Genomic DNA, 21437 nt, shown 5'->3' on the forward strand with positions numbered 1-21437 from the left:
AGAGCATGAACTGTGTCTTTATTTAGAGTTTTGTCTCAAAGTTGCCACATGAATTGACTTTATTTCGTTCTAGGGAATATTATTTCCTTCAATGCACTTTTAAGTTCTTCCTAGTAATCAAATTCTTCCTCAAGTTCTTCTATGTCAGCAATGCATAATATTTTACCCCTTTCATTATTGGTCACACATACATTTCTCCCATTGCCACTCTATTTTTTTGAGTCAAAATTGTTTTTCTTACTAGCTTGTGTTTTCTTTTGATACTTAGTTTTGAATATTGAACTCATCACTTTCATTCATTTTATCATAACGACATTTATACGCATCTTTACCAATTCATACACATTCAAAGCATTTGAAAGGAAGCTTACCTTCGAAATTGTTGGTTCCTCTTTTGGGATCTCGAACAAATTTGACTTCATTGGTATACAAGTTTGTTTGAAGAAAGAGGGAGGCATCCTTATATTCTTTTATCTCTTCATCATGGCTTCTCTTGGTCTTTGATTCATCAAGTATGCATATATTTTTATTGTTCATGATAGCTTTAGCTACCAATTTTCTTGTGCTTGACTTTCGAATTTCACATTCTTTGTAGTTGAATATGACAAAAAAACTTGATCACATATCTAGCTAACTCTCAAGATCTTATGCTTCAATCCTTCTATGTAGAATACACCTTGCATTTTGGTTCTTCAATTATCAATGGTAGTCATGTCTTTTCGGTGATTTTAGTGGATGAATTGTTTCCTTACCTCCACATATCTCCTTGATTTTGATGAACTTAATGTGATCCCCTGTCATGTGACTTAAAAAATAACTATTGCCATATCATTTATCCTTTTCCTTCTATTCCTCTAATATAAGACCACAATTTTATTCATTCCCTATCTTAAACAGGACATTTTCTTTGAAATAATGGCATAGAAGGTGACTACAAGTAATTTCCTTATGACCAAAGGAATGACATAGAAAACAATAACCATGAAAGGATCTATGGTACCTAGATAACTGAACTTGCTTCTTCTTTTGGCTTGATTACCTTCTTAAATCTCCTTATATTATTGCTTTGATGCATCTGCCTCTTTCTTGAGAAGGGAAATTGTCATTTTTCTCTTCTAGCTATTTTTTATTCCTCTGAGTTGTTTTCTAACTTCGTTAATTTATTTTTCTAGGATTTCATTTTTTGTTTTAACCTAGTCTACTTCAAGATATAGAAGGATAATAGATGTTGCATCTACGTCCATATTACTTTGATCCATCTTCTAGTAATTAACTATTTTTGAAGATTACCTTCTCTGATACTACTTGTTGGCCTAAAGGTCGCACTAAGAGAGTGGGGGTGAAGAAATGTAAGATCGATTTAACATTTTCACAACTTTTCAAAATCATACAACCATATAGAAATTCACCACAAGGATTATATCATCAACTTAAAAAATGCATCACCATACCAGTTACATTTCAATAAGCCATCAACAAATGAACAATTCATCGCTTCACAAAGAGAAGCAATCATTTAGGTGGAAACCCATACATCAAAGAACAACCAATCTTCTTTTTCTTTATCTTTTGTTCTTTACATATATTTGCAGGATACAAATTGTTGGAGTTAACAATCCCCAAGAAACGCAAGTTACCACTTGCAGTAGACTACAACTTGACTGTGGCACTAACCTTGAAAAATGGAAGCTGTTGCTCATTGTAGGCCACAACTTGATTGAGGCTCCAACCTCAAGAATCAGTAAACTCCAACCTTCTATAGGATCTAACCTGATTGAGGATCCAACCTCAAGAATTAGTAGGCTCCAACCTTAGTGGAGGCACCCACCTCCCTCTTCAACTTCCTTGTGGACCTTTATTTCATATAATTTTCAAACTAGATCCACTTTCATCATATGTCATTGTGCCATCAAAATGATTGTCACAAACTGCAATCACAACCTCCAATCCCTATCATTGCAAAACCATAACATTTCCATACATAACCTGTAATCACTACATTTCCACACAAGTTTCAACCACTACATTGTTATGTACCTTGCAATAATCACATTTCCATATAACCTACAACCATTGTACTACAACAAAAGTCACATCAATCATTGTTGTTGGCCATGTTGAAGAATGTAATATGGAAGGTATTAATTCAGACTTTCCTTAATCTTAATAATTTATTGTGATCATTGTTTATCTTTATTTTTTTTATTAATTCTTCATCATCAAGAGCAAAATAGTGAAGACAATGGACATGGAAATTAAGCTCGAAGCCAGGGAAAAACCCCTCTAAGGTTAAAACTCAAAAAATATCTTCTCTTCTTATAGAATCAACTTCAAATGAGAAAACAAAGACCTAAACCCTATACGAAGTCCTCCACGTACAAAGTTATCCCTTCAAGAAGCCCTTAAAATTAGGTCATATCAAACAAGGCTTAATTCTTCTTTTAACTATCTTCTAGCTTCAAGTTCGACCCCCAGCTTCAACTCTGCAAGTTCGATCTTATCGCTGCTACATAACCCTAATTCCGACACAAGACAGTCCTCCAAGAGATCCTTGGTTATGCAAGATAAAGTCTCCCAAGGTCAACAAAGTTAAATAAAAATACTTGCTCTTCCAACAACTTCATCCTACAAATTGATCTCCTGCAATTTTAAGCCTGCAATTTTGGCTTTCTTTGAAGCTACAAAACCCTATATTTTGCATGTATGAGTGAGAGATACCAAAAATAAACTTTACTTCTTCTTCTTGGATTCTCCTTTCCTTCTAGACCTTCATTCTTCCTTTATTACTTCCCCCAACATTAGATCAAACTTCTTCTTGAGAGATGGAACTTGTGTGTCAATAAGTGCCAAATGAGGTTGAATTTGCTTCTAGTTATAGCCTTCCCAAGGGGTTGAGTTTCTTCCTTTAGGCCAACTTGTAGTTGCTAGGGCCGACTCGTACTTTGGAGTTTTCTAGGACCTTTTAGACTAAAAATAAATTCTTTTACAAAATAAATCTTGCTCGGAAGTGTCTTATAAACACAATGTTGGCCCTTTTGACTCATAACAATAAATCCTATGACCTAACAAACCCTAATGAAGAACACACTTTTTCCTAGAAGACTATCAATAAGGAGCATGGAACCCATCCTTTTAAAATAATAACATTTTATTTTCTTATTTTATGTCTTATAGAAGATACATAGTGAAATGAGTATAATAACAATTATGAAGACCAAGACTGGTTATATTTCCAACAAGTTACCAAAATGTTTCCCATACACTTCTTCAACTAACTCATCATTCTAGTCACTCAAACCCTTTCTTCGAATCTGTTTGCATCATATATCCAAAATAACTATAACATGCTCATAGACCCTCAAACAATACATAAGACGTTCTTGCCATCAAATAAGAGTCAAAAGAGCATCATTCCCCTTTAGTCACATTCATCTTTGAGAGTTGACTGTTTGACTTCTTCCAGGACTCGATTCAGACAAATAATGCGCACACTTCTACAAAATCGATAAACCTCGGTGTTGGTGCTACATTTTGTTCACTCTCCTTTGATTTATCCATTTGACAAAATGGGATCCGTGAGTTAAAAGTAAGAAAATGAACAAATTTATCCTCTCATAGGGGTTGAACCTATGACTTGATATATACGATATGTACACATTTCCAACTGAATCTCCTAGTGTCACTTGTGATACTTGGTAGCGCCAATCCTCTTATGGTAATAATATTTGCTTTAAGTCACGGGATTACATATCAATCCACGTGGCTTTCTTATATGATCGATCATACGGACTTAGCACAAAGGACATGGATATTAAAAGCTCCAGACTTGGTGCAATCGACGTCGCATGTTGTTCATATCAATAGACCTTCGATTTCAATCACATGGCTACAAAGCTATGGACTCAGCATAAACGATTTCGCTATTGAAATCCACAAATGGCATGGCTACATATATTCAAACTTGGCATAAATGAAGTGGCCACAGACCTCCAAACTTGGCATAAGAAATATAGATATATATCTGCAAACCTGGCATAAACGATATGGCTATCCAAACTTAAAAATGACATGGCTATATACCTCCGAACGCAACATAAACAACGTGACAACATACCTCTAGACATGATATTACTCATATGAACGAAACATTGCCATCATAGCTAGCAGACCTCGAGGATTATTGAAAAAGACATGGAAATATGAACATACCTCTCGCAATTTAACTTCACACAACTAGAACAAATACTTTCGACAGTCAGACTCTTGTGCAGACTGGTCTCTTTGTTAACTCATTTGAATTGAATATCTATCTTGGAACAAATGGGGTGCCTACATATAAAGCAAGTCATCTTAGAGATGGTACACTTGACCAGGAGAACTAGTCAATGTGGGTTGAAAATCTGATGCCATACTCCGATAGTTTGGTTGTACTATCGTGTTTTACTGATTTTTTTGTAATTTTTAAAAAAAATTCACCGGCTTTTGTCGAGTATCCACTGAAATGAAAATATCATTTGATATAAGATGATATATACGGTCATCTATCCAACGATAATTGTTTTGATCAGATATCCAAGTACAATCAAATGTTTGTCAGATATTTGACCAACATTCAATTTTTGTTCAATATCCAATGATTAACCTGGTCAATTATCTATCTATCAAAATATTAAAATTTGATGAATATAAATAATTTTATTTTTGGAAAAATATGAAAAAGGAAAAGAGAAACCAAAAGAGTTGGTTACCATGTTTAGAGAAAGCCAATTTTATTTTATATCTAACTCATCGTGCTTCTCATTTCGAGAGATTTATTCCTCCATTTTGATCTTCCGGCTATTCAACATTCGGTCCCTAAATTCAAAATTCTCCATCCTTACATCCGAAATTTTGTATTCTCATGCCACATAAAACGATGAATTCAAATTCATATTTGAATGTCACCAACCCTTCATGGAGGAGCCAGACTACGAGCTCGTTTCTCCACAAACGCTAGGATCTAATCCCACCTCCGCCAATGGGTGGGAGAAGATCGACAATGTTTCCAAGCGTAGATCTCACTAGCTCAATTTACCCTCAGAAATACCACACAAAAGAGTGAAGACCGTTGAAACTCCATCTTTTCAATATTCTTTCTCATTTGGAACTCCAAATTTGCAGGTGGGAGGTACTCCCGACCCCTTTCCCTACAGAATACCAAGGCATGCGCGAGGATTGAGGCCAGCCCATGCACCTTCAATGACAATCGTACCTTTTCCCGTAATGCATAGGAGCCCTAGAGGCTGAGCATGTTTAGGAGTGGGGTCAAACCCCGCTAGATTAGCGAATTTGCAAATATTTCATAGGACCAGGGCATGTAAGTTCATTTTGCAGGGGAATTGTCCTGGCGAAGAGAGTTGCTATTTCTATATGATACGTTACAAGTTCAATTCAATAGTGGATACATTGAGAGAAGCTTCTTCTACATGCCCCTAACTAGAATACTAAGCTTTGCGTGAATTGAGAGAATTATAGAAACAATAATTTTGGCGAGAAGAACCATTTTGCACATCGCATTATAGGTATGTAGGGGGGATTTGGGATTTCTTTTTGGATTCAACAGAAGTAATTATTTTAAAATGTTTTCATTCTCAATAGTTCTCATTATTTCAGATTCATGGATTATTATTGCATGGAGTTATTCCAGTTGAAGATGGTTTTGGATCCCTTTAAGTCTCAATAGAAAATGAATGTCAGGCCAAACTCAATTGGATCCCATTTTAGTAATAATGATTATTTTGGATTTAAAGGATGTTGAAGTACACTTCCTAGGGCCTCAACTCTAGCTCTTGATTAACAGTACCATAGAATAGTAGTTGATTGTGGCCATTGTTTATATGATTACAGAAACTATCAACTTTTTACATTGGCCCTGAATCTAAAAAAATTGATACTAAAGTGGCAAAAAACGTGTAGGTAAAAAACTTAGCAATTGTCGAGAATCACAAAATAATCAAAGAAATTATTGAGCAACAATATGTATAAATTAACCTTTATAAATTGGAAAACAAATCAATATTTTATATACAATTCTTATGGAAAATTTCTTTACCAGTGGATGATCTTATTACAAACATTTCAAAAAATAATTGCTTTATTTAAATCACTTATTAATCGATGATTCTAGAAACAATGATGAATACTAAATTATGAAAAAGCATAAATCATGGAAAACATCAAAATGTTGTCATTAACATTAAATCTAGGGAGTTGTTTCCCTTGCCCGGTAATTCAATCTATAAAGTTGTTGTCACTGGCCCCAAATATAAGCAATAGCTTTTATTGGTACTAAAATTATACGTGTGACCTTTCTGAATGATTGAAACAAGAGACATTCATTGGTTTGATAGCAATGGATATACTGGGCTATGATAGGGAAACCTTTTTGAGGAAACTAATTGCATCTACACTTTGAAACTCACTATTGCAATTGTTGGAATGTTGGGAATGTTCTTATTTTAGAAAGACATTACTTCCAACATTATTCATTGTGCCAAGTGCTTCTAACAGCTATCGTTTGTAAACATTTCAACATGTATAAAATAACTTGCTTATCATAAGCTACCCCTAAATTTTAGCTATGACTCAAAATCCAAAAGCTCTTTTTGTTCACAAATAAACCGTACATGGAATTCAAAACAACTAGATAATGCAAAACCCTTGTAGCTTCTAGAGTCAACAATATTCAAATAGTAAAGTGTGATGTTCCTGCAAAATTGAGAATGCACATTTCTCCACACCTTGTGATATTTTTCTAGACATCAAGATTCTTTTTTTACAAATGGGAAGGGTCATGAGTCATATGATATATAGGATAGCGAGATAATATATTTCTAAACCTAAAGAATTTTTTACAAATCAGAAGGTCATGGTCTATATGATATCGAGGATAGTTAAATATGTGATGTGTGTTGGAGAAAGCTATGTTGCATTGATGCAATAAAAACAGAGGAAGCTAGCTCAGGAATCTTTAGTCACCTAGGCCATGTTCATGTTCAACAACAATGAGATTTGAAAAAAATATCCAATTTCAAATGTGTGTTTGTTTATATGTGAATTAAAAGAAATATATAAGTTAAAGTGAGAGACATGTATTAATAGTTGAAATATGACAATTGAAGTATGGTAAGGAGATTGTTAGGTACACTGATGTTGATACACATAAGGAGCTAAATAGTTTTTCTTATATAAAAACAAAAGGTAAACTAGAATATAATTCTAATCTAAACCGTATAATGTCAACTCCAAATATTGAGAGACAATCCATGATAGAGGTAAAAAAGCGTGTGGACCTAGAGTCTATGTAACTAGTTGTAGGAGGCTTCCTTTGTCCACTAGAACCCTCTCTCCTTGCATTTGAGGTTGAATGATGAAAACTCAAAATAGATGTTTATTTATATGAAGAGTTATAAAAGGATATGGAATGAGGGTTGTGTTGTTGTTTGGAAGGAAGAACCCATGTAGTCTAGAAGGTCTCATCTAGTTATTGATATGTTTTCTAGTATGAGGTTTGGTTTGGTAATTCCATTGAGGTCTCATGGAAGTAGAAATAGTGCCTTGTGTCCTCACTGATCTAGGTTCATCTCTAACCATTGGCTTCTTGGTTCCCTTATTTAGGAGGATTGTAGAAAATGAAGTGATATGTTGGGTGGGAGTTGGTCTAGCATGTGGATATGGCTTGAGATTATAAGAGTGGAGAAAGATGACATCCTACACATATAAGGCCAAGCATCTCTAATCATTATACATAAAGAAAATATTAAGAGTATATATCTCTCTGAAAGACGGTGGAACTGTCCTCAAATTTCGTAGTAAATAGAGCTTCTATTTGTAATTTTTTTAAAGAATAAAATTATTTGTATTTCAAGTAGAAAATAAATACATTCAGTACACCCTCTTGGGCATATCCCATCGCATATAAAGCACCCATATATGGATTTGATAATGCGTTTTTACCTCTTGAACAATATTGAAAAGAATTCCATCTATTCTATTTACCTTTTTGTTTTGAAGAACATTAAAAAAGGACTATATCTTACATCTATAAGTCTAGAAAAAACTTGTCATGTCCTTAAGGATTTACACCATTTATGAAAAAACTATGATCATGCCACATGGAGTCATGGATTGAGTGATTTGTATATTGCTAGAAGTCTTTGACCATTATTCACTTCAGAGATGATAATGTGCCTCCACCGCTTGCTTTGATAATGTATATGTCTGGGTATTGTGCTCTTTGTATGAATGGGCACATGTTAAGCAACAAATTTCCCTATCATTTCATTCACTTGGTTAAAAGCATGTTCTAATAAAAAGGCTCGAAATTCGTTTTCATCCTTTAACCCAATCAATGACAAGGAGGAATTCACTATAGATTTGCATTTCTTGAATATATATATATATATATATATATATATATATATATGATTTTTCTTTCCTTAGATAGCCTAAGAATAATCAAAGGGGCATTTAATTCAAGCTAGTTATCTTTTCGTGGCTCCAATGCTACTTTGAAATCCAAGAAATGTTTATTTGAAAAGTGAAGAAATCTACCTATGCCATTGTCCTTAGGTGAACCTTGTTTGGCTCCATGGAAAAAACCCCATGGCTTTGAATTGTCTACTATTATTTTAGGCACTATTATTGAATTTTTTTACTTTTGCAACAATCATAATACCTTCATATGACTATTGGTTCAATGTAAAATTTGAATGGGATGCCCTTATCGAGGAAAATTTGAAACATCCTAGCCAAGTAAAAGGAACCCTAGCCAAGTAAAGTTCCTTTGAGGCTATACATGATAGTGTCTAATGATCATTTAGAGATTTATATTTACACCATCGTTTAAAACCTTATCCTAGAGACTTACTTTGTTGATTGACTAAGAATCTTATTAGGAAAATTTCCTTATTCCATACTTCTATTTTGAATGAACACTGAACTAGAAGATTATCCAGTGATTGTTTAACAAAGTTACATAAAGCACATCTACCTAGATTGTGCCAAGTATCCTAAGTTTATACCCTAAGTTAGATTTTATTATCCTTTTTCTAAGTTCTAACCATAGTGAAAACTTAGTTTTGGCATATTCCTTGATTTTCCATATGCTTCTCTAGTAGCATATTGGCTCCACTTGTGTTTCCTCTATACGAACTTATTTGTAGCCAACCTTCATTATGTAGTGACATGAATCAAGCTTTTTATACTAAGTTATTTACCCACCTTATCTCTAATTCTAATTGTACTTTGTTGTAATATGTTGTATCTCAGTTTTCCATTCGACCTCCTTGCCAACCCATTAACCTTTCATATTTCCAGTGATGCTTTTGTATGGTGGTTAAATTTGGATTCAAAACATCAACTTGAAAGAGTATGCCATTGTTATGCAAGGTCTCAATAGTTTCTTCATTAATCTCAGGGAGCCTTTCAAACCCACCTAGGAGTTTCCACTTATTCTCACCTTATATCCATTTCATATTCTCCACTTTGTACTTATTTGTAATATGTTAGCATAGCCATCTTAATTATCCATTGAATCTCCTTCCATATCTGTTGACCTTACAGATTTGCAATGTTGCTTATATATGGTAAGAAAATTTGAATATTCAACATCATCCTGAGTGAGTATGCCATTTTTATGAAAGGTATCAATAGTTTATTCATTAATATCATGGAGGCTTTAAAATCCCACCTAGGGCTCTTCACTTATTCTGACTTTTAATCCATTTCACATTCTCCACACTCCCCAATTTCCCATCAAAGGAAAGGGTTAGACAAGAACCTTTCAAACATTAAGACATTTGAAATAATTTTGTTTGGAAGTCTAATCCATTTCTCAAAAAATAATGGATCCAAATATATTTTTTCATATGGCTTGATGCCTAAAACTTGCCCCTTTATTCCATCCATATGGTCTTGGAAACTAGTGCATTCCCCAACAAGTGTATATTTTTTTAAACTCTCAACCTCCTTTTGGAATTGTTTTACATTTTATGAGGGAGCATCCATGACTTCAAGTATATAGCATACATAACACAAAGGTAAGTTCTAAATAATAACCTTCAAGTTTATTAGGACAGTAAGTGATATAACTTTAGATCGTTGAAGGTTGTGATCTAACTAGTAAAGTCATTTCGTCCATTCATGAACGAAGGAATGCCTCCGTTGGTTTCTAGACTATGTGCAACTTGGTTCATAGTTCTTTTGAATGTTTACTACCGCAAACTAAGGCTCAACATTCAGACTTGAGATTTTAGTGTCAAGATATTTCATCTTTTCCTTAATAGGTTTATATATTTGCATATTTCCTTAATTCATTATTGGATAAATTGTATAATCGGATGAACCTAAATTATAATAGAATTTTGTTATCTTTTTCCCTTTTAAAGTTCAACCAATTTCTTTTTTAATTGATATTCAAAATAAAGCCAAAGTTACAACTACTATTCTTTGAAGTGTTATGTTGACCTTGTCAACCTATTAAAAACTTCTCACATCACAAGCCCACAATAGAAGTTTGTTATCATTATTAAGCCACATTAAAAGAGGTATGTTTATTTTTTGTGTCATAATATAAATTCTAATATGAAAGTGCGAGAATCCAACCTACAACCTAGACGTATGAGCACGGGAAAACTTTAGTGGTTTATTTTCACTTCATTATTTCTAAGAGATGCAATCCAATGACAAGTCTACAACTAATATTTGATCCAAACTTTACTGGTTGATTTTCACTTCGTTATTCCTAAGAGATGAAATCCAATGACAAGTCTACAACTAATATTTAATCCATCATCTTGATAAAGATAACTTGTATTCTTTTCTATTTTGATGGCGTCTTCAATCCTTCTTCCATAGTAGTTGTTCCATCAACTAGTAAATGTGTGGAGGGATACCGGAAACCCTTTTGGACAGTTGTGTCCATTCCAACAACCATTTCAGCGAACATGTTTTGTCCGTTGTAGAGCACCTTTAATCATGATTCGTACATTAAATGACATCCATACGTGGGGGGAAAATGAAAATGTATATCATATTCAAAGGCATATGTTGAAGGATGGGAGGGATTATGCAATTATATATCGTATTCAAAGGCATGTGTTGAAGGATCAAAGGTTATTCTAAGGAAAAATATAGTCACAAAGAAATTAATTGTAGTGTGGAGGGATTTTGGCAACACCATGAGGTTCAACTTTATATATATATATATATAAAGAAGTAACATCAATAAACACATGTAATAGGAATTTTGACTAATGACTCTAAAATATATATGAATAAATAATTTCTAAATTGATATTAATAACAATTCAAAAAAATTACATAAAATTTATCGTTAAATTGAATATGATATAGAAATTATATATATAATTATAAAACTTATATTAAATTATTCTTGTAATTGATAATATAAACTATGTAATTTTTTTAATATAAAATTTACATAATTAATTATTTAAAGTTAAATTATTTTATTTTTATTTTTTAATTCATAGTATTAATATTAATGTTGAGTGGACCGACCAATATGCTCCTACCATTTGAGTGATAAATAAAAGACAAGCCTATCCACCAACTTGAATCATATTTTAACTATTTTTTAGTAGATAGATTGGGTACTTGGGAATTGAGAGTGATGCGAGCGGGGGTGGGGTTGGGAATGAGGCAGGGGCCATAAGAGATTTTCCATCACATGGTTGACCTTGTTTAGTAGAGAATAAATTATGATTTGAATAATCTTGGAGAAAATCTTCCTCAATCCAATAGAGCAACGACAAAGTAAATGTTGACTTTTTTGTTGCTCCATCAACTCGAGGGAGGTTTTCTCCAAGATTACATTACTCCAATGTAAGGCCCTCCTCCCACATCTACCCATGTAACTGGTCAACCAGGATAAACATGTGGTGAGAAGTTACTATGATATGATTCAACCTCCTAAGTCACCTTATGTAAGTGGAGCCCATGGAAACACACCATACAAACCTTCTACATCAGCAACAAGATTCCCAAGAACCGTGATATGGAAAATCATGTGTCAAGGAGGCTCCAAATTCTCTCACAACATGGGTATGCATGTGTCCATGGAATTTTCTGTTTAGTTTTGTGCCTGCATCTTCAGGATTTGAGCCACTTTTTCAGGCCTAGAGTATAGGTCACTGCCAAGAACCCAATGATGCCTTCAAAATTGCAAGATAAAAATAGAAGAATGATACACATACAATTACTTGAACAACGACTTAACTAGACCCCTACTAGCCATGACAAGCATTTCGTTAAACATGTCACAAATATGCAATCTACAGGTTTAAACAACATATTTGAGCATAGTGGTCTCATACGCTTATGGGAATTAATAAGAATCATTGATGCCTCAACATATTAGCTATAGTTTCGTCCATTAGGCCATAGATGCATTGTTCATTCATTTATAAGTAAAAACATGATGAGATCCATATATAGCCATTGTCATAACACATGTTCATAACCAACATAATAGCAACAGAATTACCAAAGAAACAACAACCATATAATCCACATATGAAACAATATAATACTCATCGAATAACAAGTAACCTCATATTAATGATGGAAATGCCAACCAATTGTGGGAATTCTATGAACCACTTGACTATAGACCTTGCTGAGCCAAATATTCTTTTATCCATATTCCAAGAATGAATGTGGGATCTCATAAAACACATCAATCAAATAATCTAGGTCTTCTAGAGGACAAACCACCTCAATCACTCAAATAGTGATTTGTCTCTACCCAAGCCTTCCAATGCTCTAGAGCGTTTGTTCCAACCAAGGCTTCTAGGAGTAGTAAATCAACACACACTTGTTGTCGGGCTTCTGGAGTGTTTGTCCAACCACAACTTCTAGGAGTAGTAACTCAACCCACCAAGGGCTTCCAAATAATTTTTCCAACAAGGGCTTCCAAGACTAGTAACTCAACTGAAGTTGTTATAGGTGTTCTGGAGTGTTTGTCCAACCAGGGCTTCCATGAACTAGTAACTCAACCCAAGCTAAGGAAACATGAGAACCAACCAGAAAAATAAAGAAATGAAGCCACAACACCATGGTTATCTAGGAAATGGCAAGACTAGGAAAGTCCACAGTCAATCCAGGCAATCGTCCATGTCATTGAAAGATCATCACCAATAAACCACATGCATATACCATGGATGTCAAAACTAGTGAGGAAAACATACATGAAACTAGGTACATGCAATCAAAACCCATTATAGCTATTGATCCCAATGCCCTCTTGCTCTCTCCCGCTCTTCCTTCACCTTCTTGCTCCAAAAATCCAAGTATGTCGCACTCCTCCGAGAGTGCTCTCAGAAAACTCTAAGTGTCCAAGAGTATGAGAGAGAGAGAATAGAGGGAGAGCTCAAAACTAAACGGACAAAAGTCTATGAACTGATCCTCAAAAGGTTTTTTGTTAATGAGGTGTCTATTTTCTTCATTTTCCATTATTTTCCTTCATTTTTCCTCCTCACATGCAACCTATGACTTTTCAACTTAGTTTTCTCCTAATTTCGATTATTTTCATAAATAAATGTGCCAAAATTCCATTTTTCCTTTCCAAAGCCTCTACCATTTCCTTTACCAATTTCTTTAGCCATTAATTAATCACAAGTGATCCTCGTCAGTATGATTTTTCGCAACATTCAGCTTGGAATAAGTGTCCCATCAACTGTGGTTATTATTTTTCCTTTATTAACCTTTATTACATGGAATTTTCACTAGGGCTGTTAGAGAACCCTCCCCCTTGGGGGAACAAATTCCTCAGTGTTCAACAACAACTACAAACAACAACGCTATTGTAAGAAAAACATACTTCCCATTGAGCTTTATAAGTTAGCTCATTGCAATACTTACAATGATCATCTTGCTGAGAAGCAAACCAACATGACAACATAACAAGTATAAAATCATAATGACACAACACCCATACTGCTTATTGGAGCTTTATAACATAGATCATGGTGGTATTTCCATCCATATACATATGCACATATACCAAACATCACCAAAACATATACCAAAAACATATACCAAAACAAATATACCAAAACATATGCTTAACTAGAAAATAAGGAAGGATACATAACCCACATCTGATCTACCATCTCCCATGAACCTTCATTGGGACCAAACTGCTTCCATTACACTTTAACTTTCTCAATTGCTCGATTCTGGAGCATGAGCATCTTTCCCTGCAAAATGCTCTAGAGCACTCGCTAGAATTCTTCTTCTAATTCCACCTGCAATATAGAACAATCAATCATATGATCAACATCTTTAACATACTTCTTAAGGAATGACACATGAAAACATCATGGTATTTCACTATCAAAGGCAGCGCAAATTGATAGGCTACTGATCCAATCCTCTTAATAATCTTGAAAGTTCCACAAAATCAGGGTAACAACTTGGCGTGATCCAACCCACAAAGAGATCTTCTTTAGTTTGATGAAAAAGTACACATGTTCCCCAACCTAGAACTCCTTGAACAACCTATTCTGATCTACATATCTCTTCTCCCTATCCTGTGCTGCATTCAAATTCTTCTTCTGTGTCTTCCAACATGTCTGACACAATAAAAAACATGTTAACTGGATCACTCCAACTGATGGGAGTATTACAAGTCCACACATACAATGCCTTAAACGGATTCATCCTCAGTGACTCATGGTACCCATTGTTGTAAGAAAACTCTACCAGTGAAGGATACTCTTCCCACTTCTACTGCTGATGCATCACATACATCTTCAACATGTTCTCCATTATCCTATTAACCCTCTCTCTCTCTATCCATATTTCTACAGATGATAAGTTGTAGTGAAGGCCAACTCTGTGCCCAAACCTGCAAATAATGCCTTCCAAAACTTGGAAGTGAACTTCACATCCCCATCTGACACAATATTATTCAGAAATCCATGCAATCTAACAACGTCTCTGATGAAAACCTCTGATACATCACCTGCTGAGAATATATAATTAACTTGAATGAAGTGTACTACCTTTGTCAACTTGTCCACCACTACCATGATGGAATCATGTTGTCTCACTGTCCTCAGCAATCCTGTGATAAAGTCAATGGAAATTACCTCCTATTTCCACTCTAGAATTAGAATCAACTATAGTAGTCCACCTGGATGCTTACAGATTTCTTTCACCTGCTGAAAATCCAAGCACTGAGCCACAAAATATGCTACGTCTCTCTGCAAGTTCAACAATTAGTTAAACTTATTCACCACCATCAGTGTCTTCTGGTATCCTGGGTGACTTGAATATGGTTTCGGATGAAACTCCCTCAACATCACCTTCTTGAGTTTACTATTGTTTGGCACATATATCCTACCTCTAAACCTAACAAATCCATCTTCCGTGAGACAATAGTTCACTTATTGTGCACATGCATCTGTACATGTACCTATACCACCACTTGTACCACTATTGGTACATGTACCTATAACCCTACCTATACCTGTATCTGTACTCTACTACAACCTGTGCACAATTTCCATATACCTGAAATCCTACTGACCTTCCTGCAAGATCCTATCATGTAAATCTGTCACATAGGAGCTCATAGCTGCTATGTGATTTACCTATATCCACTTACTAAGAGAATTTCCCCCTTGTTCTCTTTACCTTTGATATACTTGATCTCATAGTTGAACTCATTGATTGTATGAAACCACCGAGCTTGCCTTCCATTCAGATTCAGTTGGTCAAATAGATACCACAAACCACTCTGATCACTTTTCAATACAAACCTCCTTCCAAGAAGATAGTTCCTCCACATCTTGAATGCATATATGATCGTTATCAACTCAAGATCATGTGTCGGGTATTTTTTCTCGTTCTCATTCATTTTTCATGACTCATAGCACACTACCTATCCTTCTTGTATAAGGAATCCACCAAGTCCTCTCTTGCAAGCAACTGTACATACTAAAAATTATTTTTTTGGATCTGTGATGTTTAACACTGGAGCATGTGTCAACAACTTCTTGAGCTACTAAAAATGGCCACACACTCCTCTATCCACTCAAACTTCATACCCTTCCTCTACAACGATGTGATAGGATAAGAAATTTGCGAGAGGTTCCTAGTGAACCTCTTGTAATAACCTTCTAACCCCATGAAAGATCTGAACTCATACACATTCCTGGGAGCTTCCCACTCCATTATAGATCTTACCTTTTCTAGGTCCATTGTTATTCCATCCTTGGAAACCATATTTCCCAAGTAGTGTACCTCGGTTTGAAATAAATTGCATTTGTTGAGCTTAAGATATATCTGATTCTCTCTCAACAATCTCAATACTGCTGCTAAATGCTCAACATGTTCTTCTTCATTTTTAAAATGTTGAAAAAAATGTAACTAGGCTTCATTTTCGTTATGATTTGTAATTATAATTTTATGTAGAAAATAAACAAATAATTTTTCTATTCCTTGCATCATGGGTTTCATGAGAAAGAAGTGTTTATAGGTCAAAGAATTCTTATTGATGTCTTTAGGATTTGTTGTCTTGACATAAATATTATATAGAAGTCAGAAAAGTCAAGATCTACTCTCCTAAGTGATTGTTACTATCCCTCTAACAGCTCCAAGATGAAGAAGACAATGATCTCCTTATTAGGAATTTCGGCCTATCTCTAAGCACTCATGTTGGCTCACAGTGCAAGTAATAGTCACTATAAATAACGAATAATCTCACCTCTAAACGACAATCATCTTTGGACATCTCTCATGAATACGGTGAATAAGTAAAGTGAAGAAGTATCACCGCATGTGGAGGATTGGGTAGAGGTTATACTCTCAGGTTACGTCTTTTATATAACAAGTAACCTTAGTGAAGATATACTGTCATAGGATAGTATATAAGTGACTCTAATTGTTGAACGAAATATACAGTAATCTGAGGATGTGACTGTGACTAGAAAAGAAGGAAGCCAAGACTTAAACAGTACCAAGAACTGTGAAGAAGACCCAGACCTGCGCCTAGACAGTAATGCAGGAATGAGACTGAGAATCTCCTTAGACAATGACAGTCCAAAGAAGGAGACCCTTGACAATACAGTGATAAGTAAGAACCCTATCATTTGAAGAACATAGACTACATTGGGATAGTGACAAGTGTGCTTGAGGTAATTTTGTATCTAGTGTTTTCAAGGGTCTTGGTATTCATCAACAAATATCTATAAGAAGATATTGAAGGATTTTTCCTCTCAATAGGAGAGGTATTTTTCCTCTATTGGAGCCAACATCTTGTGTACTTGCATTTTGTTGATCTTCTAGTTTTGATAACAATTTTATGATTAATGAACACACTAACATAAAAGAAGTTAACTAAATGGGAGACATCACAAGCAATTATCATAAAGTGGAGAATCATTAAGATATTTTTTTCCCTGGATTCTTCAAAATTGTATCAGAGCTATGGTTTGTACAGGGCATGAAGGAGATCAACTATTTCATGAAGAAGATTGAAAGGAAGTGTTCATCATTAGCTGGCCTAATCAAGAAAAAATTCAAGACGGTATGGGATAAATTATCCTCCTCCCAAGATCCCAGAGTTTCAAGAAATGAAGGAGTATTCTTAGCTCTCTGGAACATTCCAAGATGAGAACATATGGGTAATAGATAGTGGAGCTTCAAGACATATGACTGAGTATCACAAGGAGCTCAAGACTTTGTCCATAGGAAAATATTCATACTCAGTGGAGCTTGGGGACAACAAGAGTTATCCCTTTAAATGAATCGGGTGTACATTACTTGAGCCAGAAGGTGGAGGTAATATTCATCTCAATAACATCATATATGTTACAGGTTTGTACAAAAATATTATTTCACTTTTATCACTAGAAGAAAAAGGAGATAAAATTATTTTTATAGATGGTAAAGTACTTGTTTGGGCTAAATATTCAAGCATTCAAAAAGCAAGAATCATTTGAGTTCGAGAAGGTAGACTGTATATACTCTCATCTCCTCAAAATCAAGCACTTGTTCACATTAAAATAAGCCCATGTGAACTATGGCATAGAATATTGAGCCATCTCCATTACAAAATTCTTCCAACTCTAAATTCCATTCTTAATGGGATACCAAATCTGAAAGAAGAACATGAAGGGGTCTGCAAAGGTTATGCCCTCAGAAAGATTGCAAAGAAACCATTTGCAAAAAGTAGATCTAGAGCTCAAGAGATTGTAGGTCTCATTTACTATGATGTATGTGGTCCCATGTCCAAATCCCTTGGAGGTCATCTATACTATGTCACCTTTATTAATGACCATTCAAGGAAAAATTGGGTTTATCTACTTAAAACCAAGGACGAAGTATTCACAAAATTTCAAGAATTTAAGACATAGGTAGGAAATCTTACGAAAAAGAAGATAAAGATCCTAAGATTAGATATCAGATAATGGAGGTGAGTACATCCAAAGAAATCATTAATTTCTGTAAGGAGACTTGGATTAAGAGGGAGCTTATTGTTCCTTACTATCTCGAGCAGAATGGAGTAGCCAAACCAAAGAATAGAGCTATAGAATAAAGTGTCAAGGCTATGATCCATGACCAAGATCTACCAAAATTTCTGTGGTGAGAGGCAACAAATACTACAATGTACATTTAAAATAGAAGCCCTCACAGGTCACTTGGAAATATAACTCCAAAAGAAGTTTTCACTGGGAACAAACCTAATATGGATCATCTCTGGATATTCGGATGTTGAGTATATATTCACATTCCCAAGGATAAAAGGAAGAAGCTAGATCCCGCAAGCAAGAGAGGGATGTTTGTTGGATATAGCAACTTTTCCAAAGCCTACAGAATCTACATAAAGGAAGGACATCAAATAGAAGTAAGCAAAGATGTAATATTTGATGAAAGCATTGCCTTCAAGAAATCCAAGGATCTCCCATCTAATTATAATGAGGAATATCTTCCTATATTCGAGGAAGAAGTTACAAATGAAGGAGAAGTCTCTCATCATGAAGAATAAGGTCCTAGTGAGCCAATCACTCTCCCTAAAGGAATAAATAGACCTTATTGGTTAACATCTACTCTTTAAGAAGCAGAAGGTCACACTACAAGCAAGAGATTCAAGGAAAGCAAGAAACCAAAAGGGTACTCAAGATGTGAAGCATACATATCCAAGATCATTGAAGGTGAACCTTCCACTTTGAAAGAAGAAGGAAAACATCAAGAGTGCAAGAATGAAATGAATGAGTAATACCAATATATTATGAGAAATGGATTTTGGGAAGTTCTCCCAAGACCACAAGAAAAATTAGTGGTGATCTCTAAATGGCTATATAAGATCAAGCATGTCGCAAATGGAATCATTGACAAGCTCAAGGCAAGATTCGTGACTCGTGGTTTCTCTCAAGAAGAAGGCATTGACTATGAATAAACCTTTTCTCCCATAGCAAGATACACCACGATCTGATCTCTGATATCCCTGGTAGAATCAATGAGATGGAAGGTACATAAAATGGATTTCAAAACAACATTCTTGAATGGTACCATAGGTGAAAAAGTCTACATAGAAAAACCATTGGGATATGAAGTAGAGGATAGGAAAACCCATATTTTCATATTAAATAAGGCATTCTATGGACTTAAGCAAGCTCCTAGGGCATGGTATGAGAGAATTGATGCATACTTGCAAAGATTGGGTTTTAGAAAAATCACGGCATTTTGAAATCTTGACATCAAGGTGGAGGATGATGAAGCTATGTTAGGTCCATATACTACTAGTGATTCCCCCATTACTATTTTCATTGTAGCCCATATTGTTATTGTTGTGCTCCTATTGTCCTCATTGTGCCCCGTAGAAGCCCACTATTATTATTGTTGTGCCCTTATATTATTATTGTTATGTCGACTTTGATTATATTGTGACCCCCTAGACTCCTATATATAGAAAGGAGGTTTTACCATTTGTATGATCCAGAAATTGTTGATTTGTGTAATGTAAAGGAGGTTTCTCCCTCGAACAGGCTAATTTCTAAGGTTTTTATCTATATTTTTTATCTTTTGTGAGTTGTTTTCATATCATTTGGTATCAAAGCTTTGGATTCAAGGGTTTTGTTGCTCCAAACAGGTCATCGTGGAATTTTCGCTATAACTATTTCTCTTCGAAGTTTCAAATGCTAAAAAAAAAACCCATTTGAGCTGAATTTGTTCTGAACCTGTGGTCCAAATTGCAGATCGTTTCTTGCTATATTTTTGAATATATGATGTGAGGAAGTCACGATTTTTGTAGACTCGCGAATTACATTGTAAACAGGTGACCTTGGGAAAATCATCATAACTTTCTCTGTGAGCATCAGATGGAAATTTCATAACAAGTTACAGAAACAGAACAAAATGTAGTTTTCTATGTATCTTTTTCAGATCCGAAGGTCAAAACAATGACACATGGCATTTTGTACAAATTCTCTCTACTAAAATGTTATATAATCAGGTCATGTTGGGAGATTGGACATATCTCTTTCTTAGAGAATCCAATTTTGATCAGACTGGTGGCATTCAAAGGAGGACTTAGAGGGCTACCTCCAAAAGTAATTTTAGGCCTTGGAGATATGCAATTATAGAGATAGAATAGATTTAATATCGAGCTTCCACAAAATGAAAAAAAAAGGTGCGTAGTCATTTTAAAATTTTGCATAAGTTCGGGTTGAAAAAATTAGTTTGAAGTTCAAAGGGCATAGTGAAGCGTAATTATCATTAATTTATGCCCCAAAGAAAGAAAATGGAAACACCTAGAAAGTAACTTGAAGCAGTCACAAAAACAAGAACTCGACAACTACGAAATCGACCAATTTCGGAGTATCTCGTCAAGTGGAAGAACTGACCCGCTGATGATTCCACATTAGAGGATGAGAATTTTATACAGAAGCATCCAAAACTACTCAAGTGTTGAGGAAAACACTTTTTGGAAGGAGGGTGGCATGTTAGGTTCCTATAATACTAGTGATTCCCTGATTACTATTGTCATTGTAGCCCTTATTGTTATTGTTGTGCCCCTATTTTCCCCATTATGCCCCATAGAAGCCCACTATTGTTATTTTTGTGCCTTTATATTATTATTGTTATGTCGACTTTGATTATATTATGACCCCGTAGAATCTTATATATAGAAAGGAGGTTTTGTCATTTGTATGATCCAAGAATTTCTCATTTGTGTAATGTAAAGGATGTTGCCCCCTCGAAGAGGCTGATTTCTAAGGAATTTATCTATCTTTTCTATCTTTTCTGAGCTAGTTTCATAACATTTGGTATTAGAACTTTAGATTCTAGTGTTTTGCTGCTCCAACTAGGGCATCATGGCGTTTTCCATATAACTTTTTCTCTATGAAGTTTTAGAAGCTAAAAAC

Source organism: Pinus tabuliformis, chromosome Q, assembly GCF_031772625.1.
Source record: "Pinus tabuliformis cultivar Carrire ecotype Pingquan chromosome Q, CPIR1, whole genome shotgun sequence".
NCBI lineage: Eukaryota > Viridiplantae > Streptophyta > Pinopsida > Pinales > Pinaceae > Pinus > Pinus tabuliformis.